This window comes from Lactuca virosa, chromosome 5 (genome assembly GCF_052849685.1).
Source record: "Lactuca virosa cultivar CGN04683 chromosome 5, Lactuca_virosa_CGN04683_v6, whole genome shotgun sequence".
NCBI lineage: Eukaryota > Viridiplantae > Streptophyta > Magnoliopsida > Asterales > Asteraceae > Lactuca > Lactuca virosa.
Window position 1 is genome coordinate 265,536,049 of NC_136430.1, and position 21,573 is coordinate 265,557,621.

A 21,573-nucleotide genomic window follows, 5' to 3' on the forward strand; every position below is an offset into this window, starting at 1 on the left:
CGAGTTCATAAGAGTTTTGTATGAGAAAAATTGGTAACTTTCCCTTGTAAAATGTTAGAATGTGCTTTCAGAAAATCCAATATTTTCTTTTAAAAATGAACTGTAAGTCTTAAACCCAAAGACCAAAAATGTAAGTAGTGTTGTACTGGAAAATAGTATTATGTAGTTTTATCATTATATAAAACTAATTTGAATGTAGGTTAGCCCCGTAAAACAATTTATTGTTAATACCCCATGTGAGTTATTATAACCGTGCTAGTGACTAGTGGCCTGCTACGACGTTCTTCGGGCGTCGGAATGTTAGACATTTGTCACCCTAAACCTGCCGGTCTAACTGTAACTAACATCTTAGGTGAGGGGTTGTCAGTCCCGTATAGATCTATACACAAGTGTCACGCTCTCTTACCGAGACTCTAGTTATAATTCAGGAATTTAGTGTATACTCTGGTAGGTACGGTGAAGCCAAATGTCTCATAAAATTGTATAAACCGGTTTACATCTAGTGTAATGAAAACCCTTTTTCTTGTAAATGAATGTATTACTCTTCCATACTGGTTACATAGTGTAAAAATAATTAAACCTTTAAGTAATTATATGTCTCGTCCGAAACGATAAAGTAGTATTTGTGACCCCCAAACTATACCAACTATAGTTTATTATGATTGTTTTGTTAAATCTATTTATATAATCATTTATATAAATACGTAATAGTTATCTTGTCTAGATGTTTTTAAAAGATTATATCATATAAACTTACATCTAACACAAGTATGAGAACATTTGGTATGCAAAAGTTAATTTCTAGTTTTTGCCCCTTTTTAACGATATTTACCTGTAACTAGGAAAATATAACTTTGTAAAACTTATTTTTACCCTTTTTAGGATTTTTAAATCGAAATAACTTTATATGTTATAAAACCATATATTTTTAGTTATATTCCACAAAAATGGTGAAATAACCAGGATGTAACCATTTTTGCTAGAAAATCCATATCTTGGCCATAAAAATTTTAATCCTTGAAGATTTGTAGTTTTAACCTTTTCTAAAGAACTTGTAACGTAGTTTATGTTAGTTTTTCTTAGTTTTGTATCATTAAACTATCATACCACAAATAAATGTTCTGAAAACTAGTAATACTCATATTTCATGCAAATAATACTTTATATTCAACATAGTAATAAAACATGTAAACATTTCTGTTATAAACCAAACTTTACTTGTATTCCCCCCCCCCCCCCCCTAAAACATGAAAAACTCGAAAATGTGGTGTAACACCCATAAATATCATGCCAAATTTAAAACACTTAAAACCATTTAACATTACAAAGTTTATTTTCAAAATAATAAATATCAGAGTATCCCAGTATCAGATCATAAATTCATAATAGCAGGAGGAGCGGTACGATCATGCCTTCGCCTTCCCGCGATTACCAGAGATACCTGAAACAATAAACTGAAACTGTAAGCCTGAAAGCTTAGTGAGTTACCCCTAAAATACTATCCTCATATAACCATAGTCATATCATATCAAAAAATACAAAGCAACATGCATAATGAGCCTTCAAACTGATTGGCCCGCCTCGCAGGCCTTCAGTCTATCTGGACCGCTCTCTGAGCCTTCGTCACGTCTAGGCCGCCCCTCAGGGCCTTCAGCCTATCCGGACCGCTCGTCGGGCCTTCGGTCTGACTACCATACCCTTTCGGGTTTGTAGTCTATCCGGTCCGTCCTGGGTATGTTGGCCTTCAGCACAAAGCAGGACCGCCTCAACCCATCCTAATCAAAACAAACATGTGCACATAACTATCATACACTGGCATACATATATATAACAATCAAACCGCAGAACTAACAGATCATATAGCATAACAAAATTCTATAACCAGGACACCGACCTAACCAGGTCACTAAGTATAATCATAACCTCATCCTAACTACCATGATGCTAACTAATAAACATATCATGCCATAACCGGATACAATCCATAAAGGGTCGTCCTTGGTGCCTGAGACCCTGTTGATATAGTGAGGATAACTCACCTCACAAGTAGTGTTGAAATACCGAATCTCTGACTGCTGCCTCACGGGAAATCCCAAACTTCTACATAATAAATACTAAGTTAATACCCAAAATAACTTCCTGACTAAGTGTCCACACAACTCATTAAATCCATTCTCTTTATTGGGCCAAAGCCCAATACCAAGTCCTTAACTTGAAGGTCCATATATATAAAGCCCATTATTGGCCCAATTTACTAAATTGGGCCCAACCTCCTAATTGGGCCTAACCCCATTATCCACTATCACTACCTGGCCCAAAATACCTTATTTACAAAGTCCAGCAAAGGCCCGATTCCATTTAGTCCATAACCTTCCCAAAACCCAACGCCCAATTGACAAAAGCCCAACAGAGGACGTACGTGGGGCGTACTCGTCCAGATGTTGACCACCATTGGGGTGGTTGACCCAGTACGCTGGGCGTACTGGATTTACGCTGGGTGTACTCAACAGTTTTCCAAAACCTTAAGTGCTTAATGGCTTAAGCACTTAAGCCCAAACTTTAGATCCAAAGACCTAACATGCCTAGGATCCATAAAGTCATGAACTTTATCGCTTTGTACATCCAAGGACACTAAATGACAAGGAAATGATAGAAGAGGGTTCGGGAGTACCTGCCAAATCTCGGGATGTTACAATTTTCCCCCACTTGACTTAGACTTCGTCCTCGAAGTCTGCTGCGGCAAAAAGATCCGGGTAATGCTCCCGCATCTTGGACTCGGGGGCTCCCATGTCCACTCGAATCCTCTCCGGTGCTCCCACTGTACCTTTACCAAAGGTATCTCCTTGTTCCGCAGAACCTTCATCTTCCTTTCCAGAATGGCCACGGGCCTCTCCAAATAATTCAGGCGCTCATCGACCTGAATATCATCCAACGACACCATTGCCTCCTGATCCATAATGCACTTTCTCAATTGCGAAACGTGGAAAGTGTTGTGGATCCGGCTAAGCTCCTCCGGTAGCTCTAGCCTGTATGCCACCTTGCCAACCCTGACAACAATCCTAAACGGTCCAATGTAGAGGGGACCCAATTTCCCCCTCTTCCTGAAGCGGATCACACCCTTCCAGGGTGAGACCTTCAGGAGTACCATATCACCCACCTGGAACTCTAACTCAGAACGGCGTCTGTCGGCATAACTCTTCTGCCGACTCTGAGCAGTCTACAGTCATTGCCTAATCAGCTGAATCTTCTCGGTAGTCTGCAAGACTACCTCCGTCCGTCCCATCACCCTGTGTCCGACCTCACCCCAACAAATCGGGGTGCGACATCTCCGCCCATACAACAGCTCGAAAGGCGGGACACCAATGCTGGAATGATAGTTGTTGTTGTAGGTGAACTCTACAAGGGGTAGGTGGGAGTCCCACCTCCCACCGAATTCAATGACACACGCCTTCAACATATCCTCGAGGGTCTGGATGGTCCGCTCACTCTGACCGTCGGTCTACGGATGAAATGTTGTACTAAAATGCAGTCGTGTGCCCAGTTCCTCGTGGAACTTCTGCCAGAAATAGGAGGTAAATCTAACATCTTGATCGGAGACAATGGACACTGGAACTCCGTGGCGAGCAACGATCTCGCGGACATACACGTCGGCCAACTTCTCGGCCGATGAACTCTCTCGTATGGACAAGAAATGGGCACTCTTGGTCAATCGATCCACGATGACCCATATAGCATCAAACCCCTTCGCCGTCCTCGGCTGCTTGGTAATGAAGTCCATCGTGATCTGTTCCCATTTCCACATGGGAATCTCCAGAGGCTGCAGCTTGCCATAAGGCCTCTGATGCTCGGCCTTGACCATCCTACAGGTCAAGCACCTCTCGACATACGATGCGATCTCTCGCTTCATACATGGCCACCAGTAACTCAAACTCAGGTCTCTGTACATCTTGGTGACCCCCGGGTGAATAGAGAAGTGAGACTTATGAGCCTCCTCCATAACTGTCTGTCTGACCCCACCAGACATCAGAACCTAAACCTGACCGCATCGGGTCAATAACCCTTGGCTATCCAACATAAACCGGGTGTTCTCACCCCTGATCCTCTCCAGCGTCCAGTTCTCTGGTCGCATGCCCTCAACCTGAGCATCTCTGATCAAACTCACAAGCGGAGAATCCACTGTTATCCTCATACATATCGTTGGGGTGGAAGACCCCGCTGACTTGCGGCTCAACGCGTCCGCCACCACATTCGCTTTATCGGGGTGGTAAAGGATCTCGCAATCGTAGTCCTTGACTATATCCAGCCACCTGTGCTGCCTCGTGTTCAGGTTCGGCTGATCCATGATATGTATCAAGCTCTTGTGATCCGTGTATATGGTACAACGGACCCCATATAGGTAATGTCTCCATATCTTGAGAGCGAACACCACCGCTCCCAGCTCTAAATCATGTGTAGGGTATCTCGTCTCATGCGGCTTCAGCTACCGCGATGCGTAGGCTATCACTCGTCCTCTCTGCATGAGGACCGCCCCCAAGACTGTGATGGATGCATCACAGAACACCAGGAAATCCTCAACTCCTTCCGGGAGAGTCAAAACTGGAGCCTCACACAAACAATAACGGAGGGTGTTAAATGCCCTCTGCTGCTCAAGGTCCCACCGGAAATCCACCCCCTTCCTCGTCAAACGAGTGAGGGGTACTGCAATCTTGGAGAAATCCCGAATGAATCTCCGGTAGTATAATGCTAATCCCAGAAAACTCTTGATATCTGATAGAGATCTCGGAACCTCCCACTGCATGACTGCCTCGATTTTGGCTAGGTCGACCAAAATCCCATCCTAGTTAACGAGGTGCCCAAGGAACTGGACCTCTCGTAACCAAAACTTACACTTCGAGAACTTATCATATAGCCGTTCTCGTCTCAGAACTCCCAGTAACTCCATGAGATGATTCTCGAGTTGCTCACGAGTCTTGGAATATACCAAGATATCATCAATAAACACTATAACCGAGCGATCAAGCATCGGTCTGCAGACCCGATTCATCAGGTCCATGAATAATGTTGGCGCGTTGGTGAGCCTAAACGGCATCACCATGAACTCGTAATGACCATAACGAGTACGAAACACGATCTTCTCCACGTCCTCCTCTCTGACCCAAACCTGATGATACCCCGACCTCAAATCTATCTTGGAGAACAAAGATGCACCCTGTAACTGATCAAAGAGATCATCTATCCTCGGGAGTGGATAACGGTTCTTCACCGTCAACTTGTTCAACTCCCTATAATCAATGCACATCCGGTGCGAACCGTCCTTCTTCCTGGCGAAGAGGATCGGTGCTCCCCATGGAGAACTGCTAGGTCGTATGAACTGCTTGCCCAGCAATTTCTACAACTGTGATGACAAATCCTGCATCTCGGGTGGCGCCAATCGGTATGGTGCCTTGGCGATATGAGCCGCACCTGGCACCAGGTCGATTCGAAACTTGACCTGCCTCTTCGGAGGTATCCCTGGCAACTCATCCGGAAATACATCAGCAAACTCCCTGACTACTGGAACCTCTGAAAATGAAATCTGATCCCTGGCTCGCGTATCCACCACATACGCCAGATAACCCGCAGACCCGTGCTGAATATACTGCCGAGCCCTAGCAGCTGAACAGAACTCTAATCCCACTCTGTTGCCCTCGCCATATACAATCAGTTCTCCCCTACTTGGGGTTCGAACTACCACCCGCTGGCCCTCACAATCTATCATGGCACCAAATCGACTAAGCCAGTCCATCCCTATAATCACGCACACCTCCCCCATGGGAATCAGAATCAAATCTATCGGAAAGGACACTCCGATGATCTCCAACTTGCATCCTCGGTAGACCGAAGAAGCAAAAACTCCGTGTTCGTTGGTGATAGAGACTCGCAACGGACACTCTAGCTTGCCTACTAGCACACTGAACTCCCTACTAAAAGCCTGAGATACGAAAGACCGACTCGCCCCCGAGTTAAATAAAACCAATACAGGCAAGGAGTTCACTAAAAACGTACCTAAACACAGGTACAACAAATAAGCATAAAACAAATATAATAAATGAGATAAAGGATAGAAACATACCAACAACCACATCCGGTGCTGCCCTGGCCTCCTCGATTGTAAGCTCGAAGGCACGCCCCTGAGCCTTCGGAGGCTCCGCCTTAACTGGCCTCCCATCCGCAATCCTCAATGTAGCCGGCCCTGGAGCCTACGACGGCCTGGCTGCGAGCTGTGGACGGTTGGTCTTCACGTGACCAACCTGATGACAGTGATAGCATAACCTCATATCCGATGCAGGGGCGGACTGGCGACAATCCCAAGCATAGTTCTCCTCCTTTCCATACTTGTGGCACCCACTACCCGATCGACAAACTCCAGAATGACCCTTGCCGCACTTTCCACAAGTACGTCTCTTCTGACCCCCGGTCCTAGAATCAGTAGTCTTAGACTGCTTCGGCGCCTGCTGAGACTGTGTCGGGGCCTGTCGCTACTCCCTCAACTGCAGCTCAATCTCCAAATCACGCCGGCCAGTGGCCTCCTGTAGCTCCATAAGAGTATCACATCGATGGGTAGACATAAACTGTCGGATGTCAGTCTTGAGCATGCTCAGATAATGAGTCATCTGAGCCTGCTCGAAAGCAAACTCTGGGCAGAACATCGCACTCTCTGTGAACATACGGGTGATCTTCGTCACCGACTCCCCATCCTGTCTCAAACTCAAAAACTCCTGAGCCAAACGTTCCCGCTTAACCCGTGGAATGTATCGAGCGCGGAACATATCCCTGAACTACTCCCAAGTAACAACAACTCTCTGATCATCAGTATACGACCCTGTCGTTAATCTCCACCAGTGCTTGGCCCTGAGCCTCAGCAGGTTCAGGGCACATCTGACCCTCTAGTCAGTAGGACACGAGAAAGTAAAGAAGCACCCCTCCACATCAGAAATCCACCTCATGGATTTGATGGGGTCCTGAGTCCCATCAAAAGTAGGGGATTTGTGTTATCGAATTCCCTGTACTGGAAAGCCCGACTGGCTCCTCCTCCTCCTCCTTCCGCTATTACAGCCGTTGTAGCTGTTGCGGCAGCCGTCTCAGCAAGGGTTGTGTATCTGTCATCGAAGTACTCCCTCATAGCGGACTTGATAGTCCCAAACAACTCTGGAATCTGGCCCCAAACAATCTCTATCACCTCCTCACGGATGACCTCTCTGACCCGATCCTCTGTCATCACTGGCCCCTCCTAGCCAATAACCTTAGGCGCTGCTGGGGCCTCCTGATCGCCCTGCCCTCATCCCGATCCGGATCCAGTCACAAAATGCCTCGTAACCAACATACTGAAAAATATAACAGAAAGATATCAGAAAATTCGCATAAATAACGGGGAACCAACTCCCGACCAAACCCAAAGGCTTGTGACTTCCTTGCTACGCGTATGGGTCCTGTGCTTTCAGTAGTACGGGCCCATACTACCTTCCACACCTACCCATATTTGTCTCAAGTATCATCATAACACCCTGATATACGTTCACATGGTGGTCGCTCAATCCTCACTCCTAGAGGAAGGCTAACTGCCTCACATCGACCTACCGGCCTCACACAACTCACTCATCCATGAAACTTCCACCAACCCTGCAGCACTAGTGTATGCTAACCATACATAACACTGGACCCTATAGACTTTCGAAAATATGATCCTACCCTAAGCCCTAATAAGTTAGAACAGAACATAAGGCCAAATCAAACATTCTCGGGCTATAAGATCTTAATTATGTACAACCATGATACATACACAAGTAACTATAGTAATGATGTCAATCTCATATAAGGAAAATCCCAGGCTAGCAGGCATCATGTAATCAGGCAATTCTATCATGCAATTCCTGAAGATCCCTAGCCTAGTACTAGCATGTTGTTCTAACATATCACAATATCAAATAACCGTATGGTATTTTGGGGTATACTTACTGGCTCTGGCTGATCGTACACCCTGCATCCTCCCTTTTCTCATTTTGAAAACCATTTTAAAATTTATTTTGAAAATCCTTCCTTGGTTTGAGACTGGATTCCCACGAATGTTCCTCCAATTCACTCAAACCAAGGCTATGATACCAACTTGTAACACCTATAAAAATCATGCCAAATTTATTTTTTTTCAAAACACTTAAAACCAATTAATATTACAAAGTTTGTTTTCAAAATAATAAATATCAGAGTATCCTAGTATCAATTCATAAGTTCATAACAGCAGGAGGAGCGGTACGATCATGCCTTCGCCTTCCCGCGATCACCAGAGGTACCTGAAACAATAAACTGAAACTGTAAGCCCGAAAGCTTAGTGAGTTACCCCCAAAATACCATCCTCATATAACCATGATCATATCATATCAACAAATACAAAGCAACATGCATAATGAACCTTCAGCCTGACTGGTCCGCCTCGCAGGCCTTCAGTCTATCTGGACCGCTCTCTGAGCCTTCGACACGTCTGGGCCACCCCTCAGGGCCTTCAGACTATCCGAACCACTCTTCGGGCCTTCGGTCTGACTACCATACCCTTTCGGGTTTGTAGTCTATCCGGTCCGACCTAGGTATGTTGGCCTTCAGCACAAAGCAGGACCGCCTCAACCCATCCCAATCAAAACAAACATGTGCACATAACTATCATACGCTGGCATACATATATATAACAATCAAACCGCCAATCTAACATATCATATAGCATAACAACTGTTGGATATAGTGTCTAAGTCCATAACTTTATTTGGTATGTACTTGACCCGACCCGGCATGGTCCATTTGGGTTGCATGGCATTGCAATACTTGGATAGACTAAATGAGAGAAAGGACACTTGTGATTATTGATATATTATAAGTTCTAATATATTAATAATAGTATTATTTAATTAGTGTTGATCAAGTATTAATTTAGAATTAATTTGGTGATCAAAATGAGACTAATTATATACATAGGGTTGATTATGACAATCATCTAATCTTTTATGGTGGATTCATGATCCATGGTTTATGGTGTTGGGTTATAACCATTTGGAGCTCCATGGATATGGGAGTTACAAACCCATGGATCATTAGAAATGAAGAGTCATGACAATTAAGGGCATTCATGTGTAAACCCTAATTGTGACAACACTATAAAAGGAACCCTATAGCTAGCAAAATCGGCCACTAGTGAGTTCTAAGAGGGCATAACCGATTTTTGAGTGCAAGTGTATTCTCTGAAGTTATTCCAAGTCTTGTAGTGTTGTGTGAAGTATTTGAGGCACAACATTTGGGGTGCTAGGCTCACAAAGTCTTCAAGGAATCCAAGCAACAAGAAAGGTATGTACTTCTACTAGTTTTATATTACATATTCCCCATGCCATGCTAGTTAGGAAGTAAACCTTGAAAAATCAAATTTTCATGTATATTAGAGAAAACATAGATTCAAGGTTTATAGGGTTGCATGTACACCATAGGAGTGTTAGAATGCTCAAAGCCCATCAGTGGTATCAGAGCATAGGATTGTTTTCTGTATATTTGATGCAAACTGCTTGAAAAATCGAAAAATTGCTCACTGTTCGACTGGACTCGCCTAGTGCAAGGGGAGAACTCGACGAGTCCAAGACAAAATTCATCCTACTCGTCGAGTAGGATAATGCACTCGACGAGTAGGTGCGTGCTGGGCAGTTTTCCGAGTTTTGTTGCTGGAAATGGGCTAGAATCATTATTCCAAACTGTTTTGGACTTGTAAAATTTGTTTTTAAAAGTGGTAATGATTATGTTAACCCATTTCAAATGAATATTATCAATTTTCAAGTTTTATATGTGTTAAATATGATTTCTTGAAATTGTTTGATATGAATATTTGTTCTTATGAGTTTTAGAAGATCATAGGAATTGTGTGTAACCTACATGCTAGTTTAATTCATGATCTTAATGCTAATGATGGTGTTCATAACTTGTCCTCAAGTTATGGATAACCAAAAGTCACTTCTTTAAAAGTTGTCATTAAAGAATAGTTGGTTTCATAAAATGAAGAGTCTTCAACTTTATGAACCATTAAAACTCATAAGTTACAAATTGAAGAGTCTTGAAATAGTTTCAAAACTTGCCCTCAAGTTTTGGAATTTGTAAAGTCTTACACTTTAATACTTTAATTCCAAATTAAACCATAGATTTTTAAAAGTTTAAAAATCAACACTTATACTATTATTATAATCTTATTTATATAGATATTTATAAGAATAAGTCAATCTTACTGCAAGTAGGCCTCATTCACGAAGTCGGTCTATAAGGGGGTATAAGGTTGTTGCCTATAAAATGGCAGCTTAATGGGTGTCCACTCTCACCCACCGCTTCCTTGACTGGTGGAGGGTCGTCAGCCGAACGGGTAGGACAAGAATTTAACTCTTATTAAAAGTATAATGGATTATAAAGTAACTATACGTTATTAATTTCCAATCTTAGTTACTTTAGGAAAAATGTGAAATAGGTGCTAGCCCATAAAATTACACTTTGTACCTTACCAATTCGTTGGTGGAGCCTGTGTGGTTAACCGGCACACTAACAAGGACTAGTAAGTGTGGCAAAGGGTAACTTGACTTTATTATAGATCGGTGGAGCGTGTGTGGTTAACCGGCACATCGATTAGGTAATATAGTTAAGGGTACCAAGTCAATTTGTATGGTTATTCACACCTTGTTTGTGATCCTCGGCATCCCAGTCACAAACTTGAGAGGGCACAATCGAGATTTAAACATGCCATTGAAAAGTTCAATGTATCTCAAAAGATCTAGGAGTTTCAAATCCAATAAAACCTAATAATAAAATATTTCGTTCTTATGGTGGAAATTGGTAAATCGTCATTTACCTACCTTCAAATATTTTATAGCTTGGATTACAGCATCCCTCTTCCAACTATAAATAGTTTGTTGGATCCTAGCCTTAATATTTCATTTGGGTGACTTATTAAGGACTTTTAATCTAATGGAATTGTTTTTCTTTTCTTTCAGATGTCTTCCAACAATGCTGCAGGCTCAAACCCAACAGGCTCCTTTTCCCTTATGAACTTGTGTGGGAAAGTCACTTTTGATGGATCCAACTTCAATGAGTGGATCAAAAACATCAGGATGATTACCCGCTATGAGGACAAGGAGTATGTCCTCGATAGGGAGCTTAAGGTTGTGAATGAAGCCACTGCTACTCCTGAAGAGTTTGCGGAGTTTGTTGCACATGAAAAGGATGCTACTAAAGTAGCATGCATCATGATGGCCACCATGACTCCTGAACTTCAAAAATCCTATGAAGATTTCCACCCCTATGAGATGCACCTGGATTTGATGGAAAGGTACCATCAGAGCGCGCGTCAGGAGAGGTATGGAATCATCTCCTCCATGATAACAACCAGAATGAAAGATGGTGAACCCATCACCGGTTACATGCAGAAAATGCAACGGTTCGTTGACCGGTTATTGAAGCTTAATGTGGACTTTCCTGAAGAAATGGCGATTGATATCATTCTTCATTCCTTACCTCCAAGTTATGATCAGTTTCGTATGACTTATCATATGAACAAGGAAGAAGTCACACTGAGTAAACTTCAAGGACTTTTAAGGACAGCTGAAAATGGCCTTAAGAGTAAAGCGGTTGTTACTTCTACTTCTACTCCTTCAGCAGCCCCTGTTCTTGCAATTGGGCAAGGAAAGGGTAAGAAGAGGAAAACCCCTTCGAAGGGTACCAAGGGTAAGCCCCTTGATGGTTCCTCTTCTAGTGGGACAAAGAAAGGTCCCATTACTCATTCCTCAAACCCAAAGGAAGCACAATGCTTCTATTGTCAAGAAAAGGGGCACTGGAAGCGAAGCTGCCCCAAATACTTGCAAGATGTAAAGGATGGGAAAGTTAAACCCACCCATGAAGGTATTCATACAATATTGTCTAATAACTCATCTAATGCTAATTCTTGGGTGCTTGATACAGGTTGTGGTATTCACATTTGTACTGATTTGCAGGGCCTAAGAGGAAGTGAGAAAGTGGAGCACGGGAAGATAAACTTAGTCATGGGCAACAAGAAAGCATCACCTGTCACCAAGATAGGAGTTTATTCTTTATTGCTAAATAATGGGTTAATGTTAGATTTGAATAAATGTTGTTACTCGCCTGAAATGGCGAGAAATATTATTTCCTTTCATGGCTTGTACAAACAAGGGTTTATATTTTTATTTGATAATAGTAATGGTGCTATTAATGTTTATTACAATGATGTATTTTACTTTAAAGCATTACCTTGTGATGGTGTATATGAAGTTGTGAATGTTGTAGACAATCTAGGGAATAATGTGTTGTATATTGATTCTTCGAATAACTTGGATAAAGCATCCTTGTGGCATTGTCGTCTTGGACATGTCAACAAGACGCGCATAGTCCAACTCCAAAAGACTGGAGTCTTGGAATCATTTGACCTAAAGTCGGATGATAGTTGCGAGTCTTGTTTACTTGGAAAAATGACAAAGTCACCCTTCACAGGTACTTGTGATAGGGGTGAAGTTTTGTTGGACCTGGTACATACAGATGTGTGTGGGCCCTTCAGAGTTGCTACAAGGAATGCTAATCGCTATTATGTGACTTTTACAGATAATTACAACAGATATGGATATATCTACATAATCAAGCATAAGTCAGAAACCTTTGAAAAGTTCAAAGAGTTTAAGCAGGAAGTAGAGAATCAATTGGGCAGGAACATCAACATGCTCCGATCCGATCGGGGAGGAGAGTATCTTAGCATTGAGTTCCTTGACTATCTTAAGGAATGTGGGATTGTCTCACAATTGACACCTCCCAGAACACCATAGTTGAATGGTGTAGCTGAGAGGCGCAATCGAACCTTGTTGGATGTGGTTCGTTCCATGATGAGTCGAGCTTCGTTACCAATCTCTTTCTGGGGGTATGCCTTAGAGACTGCCGCCCATATCCTTAATCTAGTACCTACTAAAAAGGTTGCCAAAACACCTCACGAGATGTGGACGAGGAAAGTTCCCAATTTAGACCACATCAATATTTGGGGTTGTAAAGCTTTCGTGAGGCGTGAGACTCATGATAAGCTTGAACCTCGAAATGAGAGGTGTATTTTCAATTGCTACCCACAGAGATCCTTTGTTTACCTCTTCTACAGACCCAGTGATAATGTGGTCTTTGTAGCAAGAAGAGGAGTCTTTCGTGAGAGAGAATTTATAAGCCAAGGGGACAGTGGGAGGCAAATTGACCTTGAAGAGCTTCAAGAGTCAAGCGGTGAAGGAACCTCAAATACTACCGACCAACTTGAGGAGGAAACTCCTGTTGATCCGATAGATGATTCTGTACCTCCGAGGCGTTCCACTAGGGTGAGGAACACACCTGAATTTTATTATGGTTATCACATCACCACTGAAGGTGATACATTTATTAGTGATAGTACACTAATAGATTTAGACGAACCTAATAATTTCAAGGAAGCCATGGCAGGCCCCGAGTCTGCTAAATGGAAGGAGGCTATGGACAGCGAGATTCAGTCCATGTACGGCAATCAAGTGTGGAACTTGGTTGACAATGTACCAGGTCATAAGACAGTTGGGTGCAAATGGATCTTCAAAAAGAAGACCGACATGGATGGGAAGGTACACACTTACAAAGCAAGACTGGTGGCAAAGGGCTTTACTCAAACTCCAGGAGTTGACTATGATGAGACCTTTTCACCAGTAGCAAAAATTAAGTCTATTAGAGTTTTGCTGGCCATAGCTGCATTTCATGATTATGAAATATGGCAAATAGATGTCAAAACCGCTTTCCTTAATGGAAAGTTGGATGAGGATGTTTACATGGCTCAGCCAGAGGGTTTCGTCGATGCAAAGTACCATAATAGGGTGTGTAAGCTTGAGAAATCCATTTATGGATTGAAACAAGCATCTCGTAGATGGAATCTTTGCTTCGATGAGAAAGTCAAAGAGTTTGGTTTTTCAAGGAGCGAAGATGAGTCCTGTGTATATGTTAAGGCTAGTGGGAGTATAGTTAGCTTTTTGGTGTTGTATGTGGATGACATACTACTCATAGGAAATGACGTCCCAACCTTGCAGGAAGTGAAGTCCTGGCTTGGGAAGTGTTTCACTATGAAAGACCTGGGAGAAGCTGCCTATATCCTAGGGATAAGGATAATGAGAGATAGGAGTAAGAGACTAATTGGACTTAGTCAAAGTACTTACATGGATAAGGTGTTGCAGAGGTTCAGCATGCAAGATTCCAAGAAAGGGGAATTACCTATCCAGAGTAATGCCAAGCTGAGTAAGACTCAGAGTCCGAGTACAGAGGCTGAGATAGCTGAGATGAGTCATATACCATATGCTTCCGCTGTGGGCTCTATCATGTATGCTATGACTTGTACTCGCCCTGATGTGGCCTTTGCTTTGAGCATGGTCAGTAGATTTCAAGGGAACCCTGGCAAGGCTCACTGGACTGCGGTAAAGAACATTCTCAAGTATCTGCGGAGCACTAACGACTGGGTCCTTACCCTCGAAGGCAGTGATGACTTGAGAGTGGAAGGATATAGCGATGCTAGCTTTCACACTGATAGGGATAATTTCCGCTCTCAGTTAGGCTGGGTCTTTATCCTAAATGGAGGGGCAATTACTTAGAAAAGTTCCAAGCAGGAGACAGTAGCTGATTCTGCTTGTGAATCAGAGTACATAGCAGCGAGTGAAGCAGCAAAGGAGGCGATATGGCTAAAGAACTTCATCGGAGACCTTGGAGTTGTACCAGCTATAAAGGAGCCAATGGAAATTTTCTGTGACAGCGAAAGTGCGGTTGCTTTGGCTAAGGAACCAAGAGATCATGGGAGATCTACGCACACTGACAGAAAATACCATTTCATCAGACATCGTATAGAAGAAGGACTCCTCGTGGCAAAGAGGGTATCATCAGATGAGAACCCAGCAGATCCCCTCACGAAGGGACTGAGTAGGGTTAATCATTTACAGCATGCGAGGCGCATCGGGCTGAAGGATGATATTAGTTTCAATAATTAAATTTCTGAAACTTGTAAAATGTAATTGACATTTTGATGATTAAATAAAATTTGTTATTTATTTATGAGTAAAGTGTTACTATCTGATGTTAATCGTTTACTATGGTTTCAATTTTGCATGTTTTGACTTCCAGAATAATTATTTTATTCGAACTCTCCACAGTCGGTCATATGTCGGTAGTAGATATGAATCAAGACTGTCATGAATTTGGTTTGTATGATATGTCTGAAGGGTATTACACATTGCAATAGTTGCTGCAACATTCATGAGTGCTCATAAGTTCTGAGTATTGGATTCAACCCACGCTCACTTGCATCACTTCATGGAATTTATCTCGAGTGATCGTGAGACGGTAATATCATATAAATCTTTAAACCTAGAGATATGAGTTGTTGACTATGAGTTGGTTATCCATTGATTGTACGAAAACGCATTGGTAACTCGATGTTATAAAATGTGCTTTTGTGCATAATTCAACAAGTAGTCAGTACAAGCATATGAGTCGAAGTTTATATGTTCCTTCTAGAAATAGAAGCGATATCTGGGCCCTTCGATGATTTGGTTTTGACTTATGTACCGGGCCCGGTCAGAACCTAATTGATGTGTTCAATTTAGTTCTATGTCGAAACAAATTAGAGATCGAGAAACAAATGCTAGACAATAAGTAAGACCATGTTCCACGTGTTTGTCCGGCTGATATCATGAGAGCAGAGGATTATATGATCACTTATCTTAAATGGCGTATCATTATTATCTCAGTTCCGAGAGACTTTGAAAGAGCTACGATTGCTAGTCGGATCCTGAAGTCATATTTGCAAATATAGTTATTAGACTTATCCAAGTGGGAGACTGTTGGATATAGTGTCTAAATCCATAATTTTATTTGGTATGTACTTGACCCGACCCGGCATGGTCCATTTGGGTTGCATGGCATTGCAATACTTGGATAGACTAAATGAGAGAAAGGACACTTGTCATTATTAATATATTATAATTTCTAATATATTAATAATAGTATTATTTAATTATTGTTGATCAAGTATTAATTTAGAATTAATTTGGTGATCAAAATGAGACTAATTAAATGGATAGGGTTGATTATGACAATCATGTAATCTTTTATGGTGGATTCATGATCCATGGTTTATGGTGTTGGGTTATAACCATTTGGAGCTCCATGGATATGGGAGTTACAAACCCATGGATCATTAGAAATGAAGAGTCATGACAATTAAGGGCATTCATGTGTAAACCCTAATTGTGACAACACTATAAAAGGAACCCTATAACTAGCAAATCGGCCACTAGTTGATTCTAAGAGGGCATAACCGATTTTGAGTGTTAGTGACATTCTCTCAAGTTATTCCAAGTGTTGTGGTGTTGTGTGAAGCATTTGAGGCACAACATTTGGGGTGCTAGGCTCACAAAGTCTTCAAGGAATCCAAGCAACAAGAAAGGTATGTACTTCTACTAGTTTTTATATTACATATTCCCCATGCCATGCTAGTTAGGAAGTAAACCTTGAAAAATCAAATTTGCATGTATATTAGAGAAAACATAGATTCAAGGTTTATAGGGTTGCATGTACACCATAGGAGTGTTAGAATGCTCAAAACCCATCAAGTTGCGAGTCTTGTTTACTTAGAAAAATGACAAAGTCGCCCTTCACCGGTACTTGTGAGAGGGGTGAGGGTTTGTTGGACCTGGCACACACAGATGTGTGTGGGCCCTTCAGAGTTGCTACTAGGGATGCTAATCGCTATTATGTGACTTTCACTGATGATTACAGTAGATATGGATATATCTACTTAATCAAGCATAAGTCATAAACCTTTGAAAAGTTCAAAGAGTTTAAGCAGGAAGTAGAGAATCAATTAGGCAGGAACATCAAGATGCTCCGATCCGATTGGGGAGGAGAGTATCTTAGCATTGAGTTCCTTGACTATCTTAAGGAATGTGGGATTGTCTCACAATTGACACCTCCCAGAACACCACAGTTGAATGGTGTAGCTGAGAGGCGCAATCGAACCTTGTTGGATATGGTTCGTTCCATGATGAGTCGAGCTTCGTTACCAATCTCTTTCTGGGGGTATGCCTTAGAGACTGCCGCCCATATCCTTAATCTAGTCCCTACTAAAAAGGTTGCCAAAACACCTCACGAGATGTGGACTGGGAAGGTTCCCAATTTAGACCACATCAAGATTTGGGGTTGTGAAGCTTTCGTGAGGCGTGAGACTCATGATAAGCTTGAACCTCAAAGTGAGAGGTGTATTTTCATCGGCTACCCACATAGATCCTTTGGTTACCTCTTCTATAGACCCAGTGATAATGTGGTATTTGTAGCAAGAAGAGGAGTCCTTCGTGAGAAAGAATTTATAAGCCAAGGGGACAGTGGGAGGCAAATTGACCTTGAAGAGCTTCAAGAGTCAAGCTGTGAAGGAACCTCAAATACTACCGACCAACCTGATGAGGAAACTCCTGTTGATCCGATAGATGAGTCTGTACCTCCGAGGCGTTCCACTAGGGTGAGGAACACACCTGATTTTTATTATGGTTATCACATCACTACTGAAGGTGATACATTTATCAGTGATAGTACACTGATAGATTTGGATGAACCTAGTAATTACAAGGAAGCCATGGGAGGCCCTGAGTCTGCTAAATGGAAGGAGGCCATGGATAGCGAGATTCAGTCCATGTATGACAATCAAGTGTGGAACTTGGTTGACAATGTACCAGGTCGTAAGACAGTTGGGTGCAAATGGATCTTCAAGAAGAAGACCGACATGGATGGGAAGGGACACACTTACAAAGCGCGACTAGTTGCGAAGGGCTTTACTCAAACTCTGGGAGTTGACTATGATGAGACCTTCTCACCAGTAGCGAAAATTAAGTCTATTAGGGTTTTACTAGCCATAGCTGCATTTCATGATTATGAAATATGGCAAATGGATGTCAAAACCGCTTTCCTTAATGGAAAGTTGGCTGAGGATGTTTACATGGCTCAGCCAGAGGGTTTTGTCGATGCATAGTACCCTAATAGAGTGTGCAAGCTTGAGAAATCCATTTATGGATTGAAACAAGCATCTCGTAGATGGAATCTTTGCTTCGACGAGAAAGTCAAAGAGTTTGGTTTCTCAAGGAGTGAAGATGAGTCCTGTGTGTATGTTAGGGCTAGTGGGAGTATAGTCAGCTTTCTGGTGTTGTATGTGGATGACATACTACTCATAGGAAATGACCTCCCAACCTTGCAGGAAGTGAAGTCCTGGCTTGGGAAGTGTTTCGCTATGAAGGACCTTGGAGAAGCTGCCTCTATCCTAGGGATAAGGATATTAAGAGATAGGAGTAAGAGACTAATTGGACTTAGTCAAAGTACTTACTTGGATAAGGTGCTGAAGAGGTTCAGCATGCAAGAATCCAAGAAAGGGGAAATACCTATCCAGAGTAATGCCAAGCTGAGTAAGACTCAGAGTCAGAGTACAGAGGCTGAGATAGCTGAGATGAGTCATATACCATATGCTTCCGTTGTGGGCTCAATCATGTATGTTATGACTTGTACCCGCCCTGATGTGGCCTTTGCTTTGAGCATGGTCAGTAGATATCAAGGGAACCCTTGCAAGGCTCACTGGACTGCGGTAAAGAACATTCTCAAGTATCTGAGGAGGACTAAGGATTGGGTCCTTACCCTCGGAGGCAGTGATGACTTGAGAGTGGAAGGATATAGCGATGCTAGCTTTCAGACTGATAGGGATAATTTCCGCTCTCAGTTAGGCTGGGTCTTTATCCTAAATGGAGGGGCAATTACTTGGAAAAGTTCCAAGCAGGAGACAGTAGCTGATTCTACTTGTGAATCAGAGTACATAGCAGCGAGTGAAGCTGCAAAGGAGGCGATATGGCTAAAGAACTTCATCGGAGACCTTGGAGTTGTACCAGCTATAAAGGAGCCAATGGAAATTTTCTGTGACAGCGAAAGTGCGGTTGCTTTGGCTAAGGAACCAAGAGATCACGGGAGATCTAGGCACATTGTCATAAATTACCATTTCATCAGACATCGAATAGAAGAAGGACTCCTCGTGGCAAAGAGGGTATCATCAGATGAGAACCCAGCAGATCCCTTCACGAAGGGACTGAGTAGGGTTAAGCATTTACAGCATGCGAGGCGCATCGGGCTGAAGGATGATATTAGTTTCAATAATTAGATTTCTGAAACTTGTAAAATGTAATTGACATTTTGATGATTAAATAAAAGTTGTTATTTATTTATGAGTAAAGCATTACTATCTTATGTTAATCGTTTACTATGGTTTCAATTTTGCATGTTTTGACTTCCAGAATAATTATTTTATTCGAACTCTCCACAGTCGGTCATATGTCGGAAGTAGATATGAATCAAGACTGTCATGAATTTGGTTTGTATGATATGTCTGAAGGGTATTACACATTGCAATAGTTGCTGCAACATTCATGAGTGCTCATAAGTTCTGAGTATTGGATTCAACCCACGCTCACTTGCATCACTTCATGGAATTTATCTCGAGTGATCGTGAGACGGTAATATCATATAAATCTTTAAACCTAGAGATATGAGTTGTTGACTATGAGTTGGTTATCCATTGATTGTACGAAAACGCATTGGTAACTCGATGTTATAAAACGTGCTTTTGTGCATAATTCAACAAGTAGTCAGTACAAGCATATGAGTCGAAGTTTATATGTTCCTTCTAGAAATAGAAGCGATATCTGGGCCCTTCGATGATTTGGTTTTGACTTATGTACCGGGCCCGGTCAGAACCTAATTGATGTGTTCAATTTAGTTCTATGTCGAAACAAATCAGAGATCGAGAAACAAATGCTGGACAATAAGTAAGACCATGTTCCATCTGTTTGTCCGGCTGATATCTTGAGAGCAGAGGATTATATGATCACTTATCTTAAATGGCGTATCATCATTATCTCAGTTCCGAGAGACTTTGAAAGAGCTACGATTGCTAGTTGGATCCTGAAGTCATATTTGCAAATATAGTTATTAGACTTATCCAAGTGGGAGACTGTTGGATATAGTGTCTAAGTCCATAACTTTATTTGGTATGTACTTGACCCGACCCGGCATGGTCCATTTGGGTTGCATGGCATTGCAATACTTGGATAGACTAAATGAGAGAAAGGACACTTGTGATTATTAATATATTATAAGTTCTAATATATTAATAATAGTATTATTTAATTAGTGTTGATCAAGTATTAATTTAGAATTAATTTGGTGATCAAAATGAGACTAATTAAATACATAGGGTTGATTATGACAATCATCTAATCTTTTATGGTGGATTCATGATCCATGGTTTATGGTGTTGGGTTATAACCATTTGGAGCTCCATGGATATGGGAGTTACAAACCCATGGATCATTAGAAATGAAGAGTCATGACAATTAAGGGCATTCATGTGTAAACCCTAATTGTGGCAACATTATAAAAGGAACCCTATAGCTAGCAAAATCGGCTACTAGTGAGTTCTAAGAGGGCATAACCGATTTTTGAGTGCAAGTGTATTCTCTCAAGTTATTCCAAGTCTTGTAGTTTTGTGTGAAGCATTTGAGGCACAACATTTGGGGTGCTAGGCTCACAAAGTCTTCAACGAATCCAAGCAACAAGAAAGGTATGTACTTCTACTAGTTTTATATTACATATTCCCCATGCCATGCTAGTTAGGAAGTAAACCTTGAAAAATCAAATTTGCATGTATATTAGAGAAAACATAGATTCAAGGTTTATAGGGTTGCATGTACACCATAGTAGTGTTAGAATGCTCAAAGCCCATCAAACAACATCCTATAACCAGGACACCGACCTAACCAGGTCACTAAGCATAATCATAACCTCATCCTAACTACCATGATGCTAACTAATAAACATATCATGCCATAACCGGATACAATCCATAAAGGGCCGGCCTTGGTGCCTTAGACCCTGTTCATATAGTGAGGATAACTCACCTCGCAAGTAGTGCTGAAATACCGAACCTCTAACTGTTGCCTCACCGGAAATCCCGAACTTCTACATAATAAATACTAAGTTAATACCCAAAATAACTTCCTGACTAAGTGTCCACACAACTCATTCAATCCATTCTCTTTATTGAGCCAAGGCCCAATACCAAGTCCTTAACTTGAAGGTCCATATATATAAAGCCCATTATTGGCCCAATTTACTAAATTGGGCCCAACCTCGTAATTAGGCCTAACCTCATGATCCACTATCACTACCTGGCCCAGAATATCTTATTTACAAAGTCCAGCAAAGGCCCAATTCCATTTAGTCCATAACTCGCCCAAAACCCGAAGCCCAATTGACAAAAGCCCAACAGAGAACGTAGGCGGGGTGTACTCATCTGGTACGCGGGGTGTACTCGTCCAGATGTTGACCACCATCGGGGTGGTTGACCCAGTACGCTGGGCGTACTATATTTACACTGGGCATACTCAATAGTTTGCCAAA